The sequence below is a fragment of the Capricornis sumatraensis genome, chromosome 15 (assembly GCF_032405125.1).
Source record: "Capricornis sumatraensis isolate serow.1 chromosome 15, serow.2, whole genome shotgun sequence".
In the NCBI taxonomy this organism is placed as follows: domain Eukaryota; kingdom Metazoa; phylum Chordata; class Mammalia; order Artiodactyla; family Bovidae; genus Capricornis; species Capricornis sumatraensis.
This window is the reverse complement of record NC_091083.1, coordinates 73,149,913-73,167,567: the sequence shown is the minus strand read 5'-3', so window position 1 is coordinate 73,167,567 and position 17,655 is coordinate 73,149,913. Positions and strand designations below refer to the sequence as shown.

General features: G+C 42.4%; 1 protein-coding gene across 1 annotated transcript in view; it reads left to right on the top strand.

Annotated features, from left to right (window-relative positions):
- The first annotated feature begins 1,153 nt into the window (after nucleotides 1-1,153).
- Nucleotides 1,154-17,655, top strand: part of ZHX3 (zinc fingers and homeoboxes 3) — a 63,920-nt gene continuing 47,418 nt past the window's right edge. Inside the window, exon 1 of the mRNA XM_068987054.1 lies at nucleotides 1,154-1,252. The gene's annotated coding sequence lies outside the window, so the exon portion shown is untranslated. The remainder of the gene's footprint in view (nucleotides 1,253-17,655) is intronic.

Sequence of the window (17,655 nt, the reverse complement as noted above, 5' to 3'; positions counted from 1 at the left end):
TGAGCTACTACGATACCGTAAGAGCAATGAAAGAAAGTGAGATGGGTGGAGGAGGCGACAGCTTCCTGCAGGATCACATGTGTCCAGGAGCCACTGCCTGTGAAGGGCAGTAAAGAGTGCATTTCCTTGCACAGTTTTCTTAACCTTTCTGTGCCTTAGTCTTCTCATCTGGACAGTTGGAATAATAGAATCTACCTCGTTGGGTCATTATAAAAGATCGAATGAGTTAATGTAGTTAAAGCTCTTAGAACAGTGCCTGACAGAGTAAACGCTTGACAGGAACGATCACTGGACCTGCTCTGGCTGGGGGAGCTTTCTTGAGGGGGTAAACTTGTTTCCATTCAGATACCCATGGTCCCAACCCTCTCTTGTGTACCCAGGCACCGTTCAAAGTTCTGAGACCCTCTGGTATACTCACTTTAGAACATTTTACTGGGCGTCTCACCCAAAGAGAACACTTTGGGATGGAAATAAAGAACTCAAAAGCAGTGGTTTTTCAGCTATTTCCCAAATAATCTTAAAATCATATGAAGATTTTCTGGTCATTTGTTGAAAACATAGTTACTATCTCATTCATTCATCAGGAATTACTGTGTGCACATCATTGCCACTGGGTAGAATGGGTTGACCTAGGGATAAGGATCAGAGACAAAGAGGAAGGTCACAGAGCTTAGCCTGGAACTCACAATCTAAACCATTTTTGTGCCTCTAGAATCCATGTTAGAAAAACCCAGGCTTTGACTGAAAGAGCATCAGAAAATAGCACAGCCTTAATGGTCTGTATCCTTGAAGCTGTAAGGCCACACCTCAGTTAATTTTATCATTTCTGCTAAGCCATCTCATACTTAGCTAGGAGAGAGAGCTGGAAACTCATTGGTGGAAAGAGATTTTAATGAATCATCTTGTTCTGATCTATTATCAGAGACAAGTTTGCCTTTTTTCCATTAGTATTTTTCAGTCACTACTAGCATTTGAGATCATTTTAAATTGCTGGTTTGCCTTTCAATGACCCCTTTTACTCTCCCCACCCTGTGGTGTTTCTGTTTGTGTACAGTCTGGAGACTGATGGGATTGGGCCACTCAGTTTCCCAGAATCCACTTTCTCTCTTTTCACGTGAAGTGAAGCTGTGCCACTTCTTTTGCAGGACTGGATTGCAACTGCAGAGGCAACAACAGCTGAACCTTTAAAGATGCATACGGGGCTGCACAAAGAGAAGAGAGAAACTGGAGAGACCAATGAAGTGAGGAAAAAGTATGTTTCCTGGGTAAATAGTATAATTCTGAATGTTAAGTTTCTTGCCATATATCGGTTACCATCAATTTGTCATGCCTAAGTCTTTATAGCCAATATTTATTGCTGCTAAACATTTTTTCTCCTTCCTTGACTTTTATTGCTGAGCTCTTTGATCAAATGATTCTTTTATTGATTAATCTAAAAAACATATATTGAATATATAGTTGAAGTGACTTCACAGGTCACTTGATAGGAGCCTGTTCTATTCTATCTTAGGTTGACCACTGGGTATTATAAAAGTAGAGTTGTGTGCTGTGTCTCTTGTAACATACAGGTTTAGTTCAAGGTCAGCTTTTTGGTCTGAGTGCAAAACTTAAACTTCTGCTTTATTAAATGACTGATTTGAAAAACTCTGGTTTGGATACCAAGTTATCCAAGCTATGTTCTTGGCAGTGCCCTCTGCAATAGGAATCTTAATACTAAAGATGAAGCAGACTGGCAAATAATTAATGTAAATAGCCGTAGCTTTCACTTGATGAAATAGATGTGCCCTAGTAAAGTTATATGTGTGTGTGTGTGTGTGTGTGTGAGAGAGAGAGTTGGGAACTCATTTTATTGTTACCGTGCCTCTCACAAGCTTAGATATTGAGGGGTTTTGTTGTTGAAGTTTTTTTAAGTAAAGCAAATTTATTACATTATTTATGATTATAAAGAACCTTTCTTCAGTTTGCTGATTAGAGTGTTTTGGAAAGAAAGCAGAAGAAATGGAGTCAGAGTTATTGCTGGTATGTAATGGAGGCTCTATGCACAGGACCCGGGCTTGGACAACCCATGAGAGCATCGCTGCGTCTCCACCAGCCTGGGCCACCCAGCCCATGGGAATTTCCCCACAGTTGTTACTTGTGGAACTTCCTGCCTCATGGTGGATTGTGGCCAGGCTGCTGTTGGCTAGAAGATACAGTCCTGTTTTCTCATTTTTTAGCTTTGAGTTGCAAGATGGAGTAAAAACTGTTCAGTGGCCTTTGTATATCAGTCCTCTAAGCTGAAAGTGGCATAAGGCAGGTTTGTTTGTTTGGCCAGGCCACACAGCTTGTGGGAACTTAGTTCCCCAGCCAGGGATCGAACCCATGCCTATAGCAGTGAAAGCACTGTGTCCTAACAACCAGGCTCCCAGCCCAGTCCCCAAGCCAAGTTTATCGTGAGTGAACTCATGCACACATTTTCTAGTGCTCACCTTCACACCGACTCTGCGTCAGTTACACTATCTCCTTACGGTTCTCCAGTCGGTCTTCAGTCTTCTCCTGGACAGCCACATGGCCCCTGCCCGCCTTCTCCTTCAGGTTTCTGCTGGAGGGGGGATGAGGGGTGGGGGTGGGGGTGGGAGTCAGGGGTAAAGTGAATGCAAAGGGTAGAGCCAGATGGAATGACCAGGAATTTTCTGGGACGCCATTTCCGTACCTGCTCCCTGACCGCCCTGAGCCATCTCGCCCAGCTCTAGCTTACCTCTTCTTTCTCTCACTCCACTCGTCCTGTCAGGTGTGGTGTCTTGTTCATTCTGTACACCATGCTTGTTCAAGTTCACCTTTAAGATCTTTTAGAGCTGATCTTTCACTTCTAAAGGCACATACCATTTGACTCAGCAGTTGCATTTCTAGGAATTTATCTCACAGGTAACCTCCCACAGATATGCAAGTAATCTTGTACCTCCTCAGCCTCTGTTAAATCTTCATGTGTGCGTCTGATCCCAGTAGCATCTGGACTGAGACTAATTAGCTGTTGTTGCCACCGTTCCGTGGCTCATGTCCCTCTGCACTCACTCAGGCAGCTGCCTGCCTCTTTGCCTGCACTGCAGTGGACTGGAAACACTGGCCCTGCAGCTGACTGTCCCCTTTCAGACTTCTTCTTCTGTACTCCTGTTGCACTACAGCAGTCTTTCCCTTCCCATTTGAGAATATCACAGATGGTTTTGCATTGCATTTCTTACATATTTAGGTAATTATATATAATGTAGTCGTATCTTGAGTTAGCTGTACATTAGAATCGCCTTAGAAGCATTATAAATTGCAAATGTCCGGTCCCACCCCCAGAGATGCTGAGGCAATTGGTCTGGGGTGAGTTGTAGGCACTGACATTTTTAAAAGCTGCCTGGAGTGATTTTCACTATGGTCAAGTTTGAGGACCAGAAATAGTATTGATTTTCTGTGTCAATGATGACTTTGGTCACTTTAAGCTTTGTAACCATTTAAGTAATTCCTTTGGGTTTGTAAGTTACAGTGATGTTATTTATTTTAAAAAATTTGCCTCGGCCTTTACTGTATTTGTATTTCTTTTTTTTTTTCATGTTGCTTTTTATTGGAAAGAACTTCTGAGCCTATATTAATTAGCGGCGGGGATAAAATGCTGCTTCAGTTTGTGCCTGTTTTTACTGACTGCATGTCTCATTTCTTCCTTGAAGTGTACTGTTGACATTTATTTTTATAGATACCTCAAAAAGGGTAAGAAAGTATACCTTTGTTATTAGTTTTAGGATTTTAAAATTAAGAATATCTGTTGGAATTTAACAAGTTAATTTTTGGTATCAGATGACATGACACAATTGGAAGGTTTAACGTAGTCCTGCTGCTGCTGCTGCTGCTGCTAAGTCGCTTCAGTCGTGTCCGACTCTTAGCGACCCCATGGACTGCAGCCTACCAGGCTCCTCCATCCAGGGGATTTTCCAGGCAAGAGTACTGCAGTGGTACTACTAGTAAAGTTAATTACAAAAAGGAAATGCATGAAACTAGAAACATAGGACACAAAAGCAGCAATAAAATTGTAGGGAAATACTACGTACGTGTTAATAAATTTGGGTAAAACTAAACAGGTGGATTTTTCATTAAAAATGTAAAATTCTAAATACCTATAAAATGCTTAATTTGTCCAACATCTTTAAAAATAACTATACCCCCACCCCTAAAGCAACTAGTCCCTGATGGCTTATTAGCGGATCATTTAAAACTCTCAAGAAACAAACACATTACAGAACTCATACCTAACCAAAGTCAAGATACAGATTACCTAGTTCATTCTACTAACTGTATTCTAAAACTGGTTAAAGAAAAATGAAAAGAGAAAACTAGATGAAGCTTACTTAAAATTTATGATCAAAAATTTAAAAGAAAATAACAGTAAGTAGGACTATGTTCCGGAGAAGGCAATGGCATCCCACTCCAGTACTCTTGCCTGGAAAATCCCATGGATGGAGGAGCCTGTTAGGCTGCAGTCCATAGCGTCTTCACTTTCACTTTTCACTTTCATGCATTGGAGAAGGAAATGACAACCCGCTCCAATGTTCTTGCCTGGAGAATCCCAGGGACAGTGGAGCCTGGTGGGCTGCCATCTATGGGGTTGCGCAGAGTCAGACACGACTGAAGCGACTTAGCAGCAGCAGCAGCATCACTTTTAGTCTCTTCAGAGAAATTTTAGCTGAAGTATAAAACTTAATAGTTTTATATTTGAAGTACAAAACTGTATAGTTTTATATTTGAAGTACAAAACATAGGAGTTCCATGGCAGTCAAGTGGTGAGGACTCTTGAGATTTCACTGTGAGCCTGGATTCAATCCCTGGTCAGGGAACTAAGATCCCACAAGCTTCATGGTGTGGCCAATAAATAGATAAATAAATAAATAAATGCAAAATGAGAGTGAAAAGTCAGTTTCCTCCTTACTCCAGATCCTCAAGTATTAAGTTCCCTAAAGGTGGCATTTCTTACCAGTTTATTGTGGGTCCTTCCAAAGTATTTTTTTGCTTTCAAAATATCTAATTTTTTTTTTTTTAAGAATCAGGCTTTTTTGGTTGTTTCTCAAGATTATTAGTTTCATTTTTAGTTTTTTTTTTACAATGGTTAAAGCAATACTTATCTTTGATTCTTTTTTTAATTTTATTTTTTTCTTTTTTAAAGTCTATAAATTTCTTTTTTTAATATAAATTTATTTATTTTAATTGGAGGCTAATTACTTTACAATATTGCATTGGTTTTGCCATACATCAACATGAATCCGACACGGGTGTACATGTGTTCCCCATCCTGAGACCCCCTCCCACCTCCCTCCCCATACCATCCCTCTGGGTCATCCCAGTGCACCAGCCCCGAGCATCCTGTATCCTGCATTGACCCTGGACTGGCGATTCGTTTCATGTGCAGTGATTTTGTTGCATTTTCTAATTTCATTATTGTATTTCAGAGCTTTGTAAGTAGGATATTGTTGGATTTTGTCTTCTGTTCATCCAGTCTTAAAGATTCTATAACTTACGGGTGCATTTAGCCTCTTTAATTTGTGGTTGCTTTTGCATTTGTTATGTTCTCTACATATAATTTGTTGTTTAATTTTTATATTGCTTAGTTGTCTCTTTGCTGTTAGGCCTTCTGTTTTATGGAGTGTCCTTTTCTTTTCAACATTAAGACAAAATTTAAAGGTGAACAGTTCTTTCAGTGCTGAAAATAACACTTGTTCCTATATTTATTTACTATCATCAAAACAAATGCTAGAGCTTTCCTTCCATATAAGGAAACTCAGCCTCTCCCTGTTTTGGCATCCTCTCTTCCTGCTCCCCATCTACTTCCATTATTTTTATCCTTCACATTTTACATTTATTCTGTGAAGTGCACCAGTTCTTCTGGGCTTCAGCCTGATACTTATAAGTATTTTCTTATTCTTGATTAAATGAAGTAACAACCACCAAGGCCTCACTCCGAGCTGGCCAGACCCTTAGCTTGGTGCAGGAGATACAAAGGGAAAGGTGGTTCCATCCTTGGCTTCGAGGTCTCTTTCTGGTCGAGGAGGTGGCATGTATACAAACCACCATGGCAAAAGATGTCATGTGTCAGGTGTCCTGGGACACAAGAGGGCGGGAATGGTGTCCCGCTGAGTCAGCGAGGACATCTTGGGAGCTGGGTGTTACTCTGCCAGTAGGGCTCTTCAAGATAAAGGATAAAGCGAATGGGCAGAAGCCCGAAGGTACCCAGATGGCTGGAGACGAGGCTGGACAAAGGGATGTTGGGGCCAGACTGAGAAGCCTAGCCAACAAGTTTTAGTTTGTATCCTGTGGCTGCAGACTCTGTTCTAGCTTGTTTTTAGGAAAATAGCTCTGGCTGTTGTGTGAAGCACAGACTGCAAGGAGGAAGTTAGTGAAGTGACTGTGGCTGTCATCCAGATAAGAGATGATGAGAAGCTGAACAAGGCGGTAGCAGTGGTGGTAGAGAAGATGAGGTGTTTCGAGGTAGAATCTAAAAATACCTGTTCCTGACTCAGGTGAGATTGGGATTAGAGGATAATTTAGAGGGTTTTCTTCTTTATTTATTTTAGGGAAGGTCATAATAGATGGTGGAAATATTGACTACCGTATGTCATGGCGTAGATTGTGGAGGGGGTTGCAGAGACTAATTTGGAGAAAGAGCATTTGAGGACTTTCTGAATTTTAAAAATCGTTGAGAGATCCAAGAAAACATATCTAAGAACAACTGGAAATATGGGTTATAAACTCAGTTGAGATACAGGGGCCAGAGATAAAGGTATATGTGCTCCCAAGGAGGAGGTCCAAGCCATAGAACAGATGTAAAGTTCCCCTAAGCAGAGCCTGTAGATAGAAGAAAGGGCTTAGGTTGGCCTCTTGGCCAAGACCAGTCTTTATGTGCAGGAAATCAAAATGTGCTGAGCACTGTAATACATGTCCTGCATGGGGTGCTGAGAGCTTTTTCAGATGGCTTACTTTATCTTCTTAATAGCCCTGTGTATGGAAATTATTACCACCCTACATTATGGGCCAGGAAACTAAGGCTCCAAGGCATTGTTACTAAGCTAGTAAGTGAGATTGCAAACCAGGCCTGAATGCCAAACTGATGCTAGGGGAAGAGATACAGGAGAAGCAGAAAAGAGTGGTGTGGAGGACACGATTTGCTATGGGAGTAATGGCCGTTCTCCCAGAGGTTCGGTAGGATAAGGAGACGCTTAGCCACTGATTTTCTCAGTTAGAAAACTGACAGCAACCCTGCCATGCTCAGTCCACAGAGTACGGAGGTCAGCTCACACTGGAGAAGTGCAGATAGCGCTGTCGACTGCAGCTCTTAGAGACATCTTGGTGGTGGAGGAATGACAAGAGCATGTGGCTAGGGGTTGGCATCACTGTGTTTATTTAGAGATGACTGCTCGAAGGATTCTGATTCACTCATCTCTTTTCGTTTGAGGTCTTATATCTTAGATTGCCTTGTCTCTGCGCTTCTGTTACTTAAAAAAAAGTAACTGCTGGATTCTCTTTTCACATAACCTGCTTGTTTAACTTGTCAGCTTGGAGTCCCTTCCTACACATTGTTTTCAGATGTTTCCAGGCTGTTGTCTTAGTGACCTGCTTTGATTGCTAGTTATGTATGAGATCCCGAGAGCCCCTTCTTGTTTCTTCTCTCAGGTCTTTCCATCCTGGAAGAGATTTTCTTCTGTCATTTGAGTGTTTTATTCAGTTCAGCTTCCTCCAGAATTCAAATTCATGGACGGCCTCTGTCTTCCAGATGAGAGTGTGTTCGTGCCTTCTGTGACAATAGGAGAGCGTTGAGCTCAGAGCCTACATTCAGGAACTAGGCTTACCTGGGTTCAGATTCTGGCTCTGCCAGCCACTAGCTGAGTGACCTTGAGCACGTTGCTTTTTGTAACTTCTTTGTGCCTCATTTTCCTTATCTGTAAACTGTCATTGTTGTTGTTCAATCACTAAGTCGTATCTGACTCTTTGTTACCCCATCGACTGCGGCCCACCGGGCTCCTCTGTCCATGGGGGTCTCCAGGCAAGAATACTGGAATGGGCTGCCATTTCCTTCCCCAAGGGATCTTCCTAACCCAGGGATTGAACTAGAGTCGCCTACATTGGTAGGTGGATTCTTTACCACTGAGCCACCAGGGATGCCCTTCTGTAAACTGTTCAGTTCAGTCGTTCAGTTGTGTCTGACTTTTTGCAACCCCATGGACTGCAGCATGCCAGGCCTCCCTGTCCATCACCAACTCCTGGAGCTTGCTCAAACTCATGTTCATTGAGTCGGTGATGCCATCCAACCATCTCATCCTCTGTTGTCCCTTTCTTCTCCTGCCTCCAATCTTTCCCAGCATCAGGGTCTTTTCCAATGAGTCAGTTCTTTGCATCAGGTGGCCAAAGTATTGGAGTTTCAGCTTCAGCATCAGTCCTTCCAATGAATATTCATGACTGATTTCCTTTAGGATGGACTGGTTGGATCTCCTTGCAGTCCAAGGGACTCTCAAGAGTCTCCTCCAACACCACAGTTCAAAAGCATCATTTCTTTGGTGCTCAGCTTTCTTTATAGTCCAACTCTCATGTCCATACACGACCACTGGAAAAACCATGGCTTTGACTAGATGGACCTTTGTCGGCAAAGTAATGTCTCTGCTTTTTAATATGCTGTCTAGGTTGGTCATAACTTTTCTTCCAAGGAGTAAGTGTCTTTGATTTCATGGCTGCAAACAAAAAGTTTCATGGCTGCATTCACCATCTGCAGTGATTTTGGAGCCCAAGAAAATAAGGTCTCTCACTGTTTCCACTGTTTCCCCATCTGTTTGCCATGAAGTGATGGGACCGGATGCCATGATCTTAGTTTTCTAAATGTTGAGTTTAAGCCAGCTTTTTCACTCTCCTGTTTCACTTTCATCAAGAGGCTCTTTAGTGCCTCTTTGCTTTCTGCCATAAGGGCAGTATCATCTGTGTATCTGAGGTTATTTATATTTCTTCCAGCAGTTTTGATTCTAGCTTCTGCTTCATTCAGCCCAGCATTTTGCACGATGTGCTCTGCATGTAAGTTAAATAAGCAGGGTGACAATATACAGCCTTGATGTACTGCTTCCCCAATTTGTAACTGTAAACTGTAAGCAATAATAATACCTCCCAGCAAGGGCTGCGATGAGAGTTAAATGAACTAGTGCTTGGAACATACTTAGAAGGCACAGGGTCCAGTGCAAGCTGTGTGTTCCACCATTGTTAGCTCTTGTTGTTGTTGTTCTGGGGGAAAATAGTGGGAGAGGTAATAATCTTTTCCCAATTGTCTTTTGGGCCACACATTTATCACTTATTTGATAAATTTACACACAGTTGGAGCCTCACTTGATAAACTAGAAGTAGACAAATCCTGGAAACCAGATAGCATTCCCTCCAGTTGCTAAGGAGTGCTGCAGTGAACACTTTGAACGATGGTCCAGATGTGGAGTCTGTAGTTGCAGATGTTCACCGTGTGACCTCTCCTGCCCCACGGCCGCGTTCAGTTGGTTTCCTTTAAATACAGGCCATAAAATGTTTACTTCTACCTTAGTGAATAGTTCTTCCAAAAATGTTATTTAATTTTGCTTATCCCATTAACAAATAACAGATGCTGGCCAAATCGGTGTACAGAATTAAGTAACTTTCCTAAAGTCCATGGTGGGACTGGGACTTAATAAGCCTATGGTATCTGACCCTAGTGGTGTTAAAAGAGGAAAAAGGGTTCACGGGAATGAATACACACACACACACACGTGTTGTGCATATACATATACATGCACACTACAATTAACTAAACCAGAGATCTTATTCAGATAGATATGTGTATATGTATGTGTATGTGTGTGTAGCTCAAACTCTCTAGAGTGCTGTCTTAGTTAGGCTTCTGTAACAAAATAGGGGTGGCTTATAAACAACAATTTGTTTCTCACTGTCCTGGTGGCTGGGTACCAGCATGGTTGGGTTCTGGTGAGGGGCCTTTTCCAGGTTGCAGACAACCTTTTTCTTGCTGTATTCTCGTATGGTGGAGGGGATGAGAGAGCTCTATAGGGTCCCTTTTATAAGGACACTGATGCCACTCACGCATTTCTGCCGTGATGACCTAACTACCTCCTGAAGGCCCCATGTCCTAATACCATCACATCAGGACTTAGAATTTCAACATGAATTTGTGTGTGTGGCAGGGGGGACACAAATGTTTAGTTCACAACAGGTACCAATCTCTAAAGGTGTGGTTATAAACACATATTTTTTTGACAATGAAGATGTGGTCTTTTTACAAGTAGAAGAAACAAATCTCGGGACTTCCCTGGTGGTCCAGTGGCTAAGACTCCATGCTCCCAATGCAAGAGGCCTGGGTTTGATCCCTGGTCAGGGCACTAGATCCCACATGCCACAACTAAAGATCCTGCATGCTGCAACTAAGACCCAGTGCAGCCAAATAAATAAATATGTTAAAAAAATAAATAATTGAATAAACAAAAAACCAAAGTTCTTTCAGGGCAGGCATAATAAAGGGAAATACTATCAACTAACCTCTTGGAGCTTTTAAGAAAAGCAAACAGGTTTGTGAATGAGGGAGCCAGTAAGCCACTCAGAAACCTTTCCCAGAAGTTGCATAGTCTCAGATAACTCTTTCAACATATTTATTAACTATAAAGGAAAGAAACGATAGTAACTTTACGGTGGAGAAAACACCTTAGCCAAGAGGTCAGGGTCAGCATCACCAGTAATAAGACAAGCAACGTCATGAACCCCACGATATGATGCACTACGGACAACACGGCATCGTGGCTGTGGCCTTTGGGCCAGAAATGCATAACTGCACACAATCATGAGAAAACCTCAGGCAGATCCAAATCACGGACATTCAGCAAAATGACCAATTAGTGTCAAGGGCATAAATAACAAGACTGAGGAGCTGTCACAGACTAGGGGAGCCTAAGGAAATAATGACAAAATGCAGTGGGGATCTTGGATAGATCCTGGGGCAGAAGAAGGACAGAAATAGAAAAAAACTGGTGCAATTTGAACAAGATCTTTGGTTTAGTTAAGAGTATTGTGCCAGTGGTAACGCCCTGGCTCTGTTCAGTTACTGGGGTTATATAAGATTTGAGGACACTGTTGTTGTTGTTCAGTTGCTAAATCATGTCTGACTCTTCAACCCCATGGACTGCAGCACGCCAGCCTTCCCTGTCCTTCACTATATCCTGGAGTTTGCTTAGATTCATATCCCTTGAGTTGGTGATGCCATCTAACCATCTCATCCTCTGCTGCCCTCAATCTTTGCCAGCATCATGGTCTTTTCCAGTGTGTCGGGGACACGAGGTCAGGGATATAAGGAAACTCTGTACTATTTTTTGCAACTTTTCTGTAAGTCTAAAATTAGCTCAAATTTTAAAAACTTTTTGTTTTTTTGTTTTTTTCTCTGTCTTATTTTTCTTTTAAGTAAAAAGCCATCATGGGATAAACTGTCTGGTCCTGGGTAGAAACTGGCTTCAGAAGAGGAAAGAAAGCTTAGAGTTAAGGTCTCTTCTCCAAGTGGGTGCATGCTAATAATGACCTTTCACTCTAGGCTCATTCCAGATCTGTTGAATCTCCTAGACCTTTCTAAAGGGTATGGTAGTAAAAAGCTATGCGGATGGGAGATTTTCCTGAAAATTTTATGAGGCCAAGTGGATAGAAAATTAGACAATACAAGATACTGCACTTAAGGGGAAAAAAAAATCAAAGTAGTGTTAAACAGAGCCATGAGTGGGTATCACTGGCTACTCTAGGGTTCTCTGCAGATACTGTCCAGCATTTGCTGCTGAGGCCAAAATGGCCTGAAAAGTTGGTGCACATCCGTGCAGAGATGACCAGACCGAGTGATCCTCTGGAGGCATATGGAGATGAAAGTCCCTCTTTGGTCATTAGAGGTCAAATTAAAGCCCTATAAACAGAAAAATCTTAAAAGCAAGGGGTTTATGGCTTGTTTAAGTAAAGAATGCTGCAAAAGGACACCAGATTGGGAGTCTGCATGGAGCCTGGGAAGGATCCGGAGGGTTGGATTTCATCAGAATACATTTCCCTTTGTCCACGAGAGCGAGATGCCACAGTGGCCTGGGGGGAGCATTGTGCTTGCCGCAAAGCTGGTCTCGCTACATATGTAGGTGGAAGACCTTTCTAGAAGGTCTGACTTTGTTTCTCAGGTGGCCACCTGACTGGGGCTTCTGTTTCCCAGGTGCTCTCATGTTAGGAACAGACATACGTGCATGCTCAGTCGCTCAGTTGTGTCCGACTCTTTGCAACCCCGTGGACTATAGCCTGTCAGGCTCCTCTGTCCGTGGGATTTTCCAGGCAAGAATACTGGAGTGGGTTGCCATTTCCTTCTCCAGGGGATCTTCCTGACTCAGGGATCAAACCCACGTCTCTTGTGACTCCACTTTGGCAGGTGGATTCTTTACACTGAGCCACCTAGAAACAGACAATTCTGGGTAAATTTCAGAAATAGTGGGGCTCCTGGAAAGCTGTTGTTGTTGTTGTTCAGTCACTAAATTGTGTCTGACTCTTTGTGACCCCAGGGTCTGTAGCCTGTTAGACTTCTCTGTCCTTGGAATTTCCCAGGCAGGAATATTAGAGCAGGTTGTCATTTCCTTCTGCAGGAATTCTTCCTGACCTAGGATCAAACTTGTGTCTCCTGCATTGACAGGTGGGTTCTTTACCACTGAGCCCCCAGGGAGGCCCCCTGGAAAGCTATACCCCTGCTAAAATGGGGGTGGGGTGGATCTAATGTATTTCTATTGAGTTCAGTTGGGATTAAACCAGTTCTACCCCACTCAATTAAGAATTTAATAATGCCAGTGAATTTACGAAGCTGGGGACTAGATCATGTCCTTACTCAGTTAACAGATATTTTGTGAGCACCCACTATGGGCCAGGCACGGTATTAGGCCCAGAGAACACAGCAGTGAGCCAGACAGCGATGCTCCACTCTGAGCCTACAGACCAGGAGTCTGTTCCTCTGAGCCTGAAACAGCCAGCCCACCCACTCACTCAAAGGTGCCTCCACTAAAAGGGCTTGGTTTACACCAAGATAGAAGTTTCCCTATATACAGTCCTCTAACTTTTAAACCTTTTTATGTTAGTTTAATTTCCTTCCAATAGCACTTGAAAGGAAAGGTGTTTTCATGTGTAGTTCATATATTTAATTTACATAATTTGGAAGCAGCATTTGCTGCCTTTATTTGTAAAAGCTTTCCCATCTGTGGACCGCTCCCCTCAGGGCTCTGATGTTGAAGACAATTTGAGCTTCGTGGGTTTGCTCTGTGTCTACAGCCATCAAACGAAATGTGTTTACCGAGGCCAAGCAAGCTCCGAGAGGCACAGCACGGCCAGCTGGCAGCATCCAAAGGGAGCCAGCCCTTCTCTTCTGCTGCCTGGACCTTTCTCCCTTCCCGAATTTAATCTCGGCTCAGATTCCAAACTAAGCCTGAAAGCAGTGAACCAATGAGTGGTGCTAACTAACTTGATTGCACACTTCCTGCCCCTCCTGGAACCTCTGGGCCTTCTTATTGAGTAGAGATGCCTTGAATTGGTAAAATAGTAATTCTAATGAATTTTTAGTTATTCTATATAAAGAGTGCAGTGGATAAATATTTATTTATCAGAAAAATTAAGGCTCTTTTTTTCTTTTTTCTAAAAAAGGTTTTATTTTGAAGACCTACCTCTTCCACATTCCATACATGGAATATATGAATGGATGGTCATTTTTTTCAAAATACTTTTACAGAACAAAGTCCACATTCATCAAGCAAGCTTTCTGCCGTCGGATCCCAGTCTCTTTCCAGCCTCACACCTTCTAACCTGCCCTTGCCTATCTCTCATTAAGCTCTGGTTGGTTCTCTGTACCGTGTGCTTTCATATTGCCAGCCCTGTCCTTCCTGTTCTCAGCTTTCAAGTCCCAGATCACCCAGTGCCGCTCACTCGAGGGCTCTGTCTCCCTCAGTCATTATCATCAGTCCGTTTTCTGGTATCCCAAACCCAGAGGAGTACATCTCCCCTGTGGCACACATCACATGCCACTTTGGGATGCTTCTGTTGACATGGCCCTCCCCTCTCCTGGATAACCAACTCCTTGAGGTGTCAGGGACTTGCGCATTCCATTCTTCTTCATATTCTCTAGGTACCCAGCACAGTGAGTTTGCTAACAATGACGAGTGTTTACACTGCTCCAGCCACTGTCTAAGCACTTAGTATGTAACATCATGTTGAATTGTCACAATAACCCCATAATAACCCCCGGTTACCACTTTTTTCCAAGAACAGGAAATTGAAGCACAGAAAGGTTAAGGGTTTTGCCCGGAGCTACAAAGTGGTAAAGTTGAGATTTGAACCCTAGCAGTCAGTTAGGGGTCAGGGCTTCTATCCACTGCTTGATACTGAATACCCATGATACTATAATGCCCTCGCTCTTTATATAATAGTAGCTAACATTTATCGAGCACCAGCTCCATGTCAAGTACTGAACTTAAATGTTATATGTTTATCATCTCAATCCACACAACACCCCCATGAGGCACATGTAGTTATTATTCCATAGAAGAGGGGACAGATGCTGAGCACTTGAAGTTAAGCAGTTTGTACTAGGCGATACTACACCGTGTGCCTAGGAAGTGTTTGCAGGCACATGGATGAATGAAAGCAGGGGGAAGGTTCTGGAAGAGAGCTAATGTGTACTGAATGCCTTCCATTCTTTTCCACTGAGTCTGTTTTCCCAACACTTTACTAAGAAAAATTTCAAACATAATGCAAAACGGAAAGGCTTTTACACTGAGCAGCCGTACACCCAGCACCAGGTTTGAACGTTAGCATTTTATTCTGTGCTTTCTATTGCTCTGTCCGTCCGTCTGTCCATCCTGTTTTTTATCCATTCCCGCTCAGTGCTTTGGCATGCATGTCACCAAGGAAGAGGTCATTATTTGTTGATAGTTTTTTTTCTTCTGAGGTAAGATTGGTACATTTCATTATAGTTAAATTTTAACAGTACATTTGCTGAGTTTTGCCACATGCATACACCTGTGTAACAAACTCCTACAAAGATATCATTACCCAGAAAGTTGCCTCATATCCCTTCCCAGTCAGTGCCCACCCCTACTTCCCAGCAGAGTGTCTACTATTTTTATGTCATATTTTTAAATGCTTTTTTTTTTGTTCCAAAAGAATTTCAGGTGACTCATTTAGTTCCATAAAAACATAAACCATAAATCATACATGAGAAGTAGTTGGAAAAAAGAAACTAAAGGAGGAATGTTAAACGGATCCAAGAGAGCACCTCTGATACGCCAGGCACTTTTATAAGTAATATATTACTTAATCCTCACAAGAGGCATGTGTACTTATTTCCATTTTATAGATGAAGAGTCTGCAAAGTTATGTGGCTAATAAGTAACAGGGACACTCTTTAACTCCAGTGTTCATGCTTTTTCCACTCTAGCCCCAAAAAGCAAGAGAACAGGTAAAGGAAAAGTTTATTTTAAAAGTTAACAGAGTCTCCAATACATGCTCATGTATTTTTAAAATTGTGTTACCTCATCACGTTTGTCAAAGTTTAGCTCCAGGAGATGGCAGGGGTAGGGGCATTAAGTGATCTACAGTATTTGCAAAAGTGCTGAAAAGTCAAGGTTGGCTTTGAGTTATCCTGTGGCCTTAGAGATGGGATTCTATGTCCTCAGAGAAAAAGGCAACTTTTCCAGAATTGATCATAACAGTGGAAAGTCTCAAAATAGTCTCATTAACTGTTAAATCAAGCCCTATATCAACAAAGAAGCATCTTTTACATGAAGGAGCCTTGGTCAGAGATTTCAGCTCTGACTTCAAGAGGGTCATGTATTCATTCTGTTAAGAAAGGGTGGAGATGGGACTGCCCTGGCAGTCTAGTGGTTAAGACTCTGAGCTTCCAATGTAGGGGGTGTAGGTTCGGTTCCTGGTCAGGGGATTAATATCCCCCGTGACACATGGTGTGGCTAAATAACTATCAGAGCTCAATAAAAAATTGTTAAAAAAATTAAGGGTAAAGGTAATCTTTGGTAAAAGAATAACAGATTTCTGATAGGGAATCTTAAAAATCTGCTGCATTTGCTACCTCCTGCATTTTGTGTTGAATCTTCCTTATGATAATAGATTGGATATACACATTAATGGTAAGGAAGAATTGAAGATTACCTGAGTTTTCTTGCTTGAAATGCCAGAAAAAGAGTTGGGTCTGTTACAGTAGGACGCTTATCATTGGGATCCTGGATAAAGTTAGAGATTTTGGGAAAGAAAGGAAGACAAGGGTGTTAAAATGATACGGGCTTGGCAGTATCGAATAGAAGAGTTTCCCCTTCTGTACTGTGGCCTCCAGCGTGGCGGGAGGGTCCTCCTGTTAGGCTCTGTGGGGCTGTGAGAACCAAGACGTGTTTGTGTGGCCTTGGGTGATGGGCTGAAGATTCATGGTTCCCCGCTCAGTGGTCAGGCCTGTGGAGGCCTGGAGCAGTGACTCTGGAGACCACTGGGAATGAGGCAGGGTTCCAGCAGACCGGCTCTGCTGCCCCCATCCGTCAGCTTCCTCCTCTCCCTACCTCCATCTCCTGGATCTCATGCATGAAGCTTGCAGAGAGAAGACTTTCTGAGTCTTTCAGGCCATCTGCCTTGTACCTCTGGTCCTCTGGGGAGCAGGAAAGGGAGAGACAGCCAAATCACCACATTAATGACAGTAGAAAGAGCCACATTAATGGTGGCTACTGATAATAAATATTAGGTCTTACTTCCTGGGCAGCAGCAGTTATCTTTAATAGGCTGCTTGAATTGAAGAGAATTTAAAAAATAATGTTTTCTGATTATAAAAGCCATTCATTCTTGTGGTAGAAATCTGAAAAATATAAGAAAACATTATGAAGATAATTGAGATTCTTGCTAGTGGTGATACCCTAACATGAATTCTTTTTAGGCATTTATAAATTGTTTACATACAGTGTGAAGTCATGCTGTATATACATTTGGTATCTTATTTTCAAAATATTTGCTGATTTATTCTTAGCATTCTCTCATATCATTAAAAATTATTCATAAGCACAATTTAAAGGAGCTGCTGATATTCTGTCTGTTGTATTTTCAGTCTACTTCAGTTCAGTTCAGTCGCTCAGTTGTGTCCAGCTCTCTGTGACCCCATGAACTGCAGCACACCAGGCCTCCCTGTCCATCACCACCTCCTAGAGTTTACTTAAACTCATGTCCATCGAGTTGGTGATCCCATCCAACCATCTCATCCTCTGTCGTCTCCTTCTCCTCCCACCTTAAACCTTTCCCAGCATCAGGGTCTTTTTCCAATGAGTCAGTTCTTTGCATCAGGTGGCCAAATTATTGGAGTTTCAGCTTCAGCATCAGTCCTTTCAAATGAATATTCATGACTGATTTCCTTTAGGATGGACTGGTTTGATCTCCTTGCAGTCCTGGGGCCTCTCAAGAGTTTCCTCCAACACCACAGTTTATAAGCATCATTTCTTCAGCGCTCAGCTTTCTTTATAGTCCAACTCTCACAGCCATACATGAGTACTGGAAAAACCATAGCTTTGACTAGACGGACCTTTGTCAGCAAAATAATGTCTCTGGTTT